We start from the raw sequence: 1,019 nt of genomic DNA on the forward strand, positions 1-1,019 counted from the left end.
GTTAACGATCGCTTGCACCGCGCTGTACCGAACACTTACACTTACTTACAGCACATAACGCTAATGCCCGTCTGTCGTTACGTTCACCAGCAGCAGAACCGCTCCACCCAAGGCGCACTCGGGGCAGACGCGACCGCCATCAGCACCTCGACCAGCAGCAGCACCCAGCAGTAGCAGTAGTAGAAGCAGTAGTAGAAGCAGTAGTAGCAGCGGCTGTAGTAGCAGCAGCAGTAGTAGCATCAGCAGTAGTAGCAGCAGCCAGCAGCCGCGGAGGAGCAGCAGCAACAGCAGAAGCAGCAGAAGCAGTAGCAGCAGTAGCATAAGCAGTAGTAGCAGCAGCAGTAGTAACAGCAGCCAGCAGCCGAGCAGCCAGCAGCCGCGGCGGTAGCAGCAGCAGCAGCAGCAGCAGCAGCAGCAGCAGCAGCAGCAGCAGCAGCAGCAGCAGCAGCAGCAGCAGCAGTAACAGCAGCCAGCAGCCGTAGCGGCAGTGATATGTCGTGACGTGCATCACTCGGCGGCATCGCGCCTGGCGCGGCGGGGAAGTGCCTCGAGAAGGAGGAGGCGGACACGTCGGGGGGTCTGCTGACGGCGTCGTCCTCATTCGCCACCCGCCGCGTCCGCCGCAGCCAGGAGGATGACAACAACGCCGTGCGCGCAGCGCAGCGGCGCAGAGCAGGCGGAGTAGACACAGCGTACGCCGTCTCCTTGGAGGCGGATTGAGGTGAATTTGGAGCTCGGATTTAAGCGCCGCAGCTCCACTTGCAGGTGAAGCGGGAGCCGCCGAGGACCACCGCGTAAATCAACGCCATCTAGCGGCGCCGGCGAGAGCAGCGCGGAGCAGCGCCACGCAAATTTACGCGGACGTTCGCGTGGTTTAGACATCCAACGCCGGGCCGAGACAACTGCACTATAAATCTGGGGCCAGCGGGGCGAAGGAAAAGAAACGAGAAAAAAAAGAGCGGGAGGAGGGGGAGGGGAGGACTCCTGAGAAATACAAATTGTCGCGTAACGAGGACAGT

This window comes from Frankliniella occidentalis, unplaced genomic scaffold (assembly GCF_000697945.3).
Source record: "Frankliniella occidentalis isolate FOCC.00 unplaced genomic scaffold, Focc_3.1 Scaffold207, whole genome shotgun sequence".
In the NCBI taxonomy this organism is placed as follows: Eukaryota; Metazoa; Arthropoda; class Insecta; order Thysanoptera; family Thripidae; genus Frankliniella; species Frankliniella occidentalis.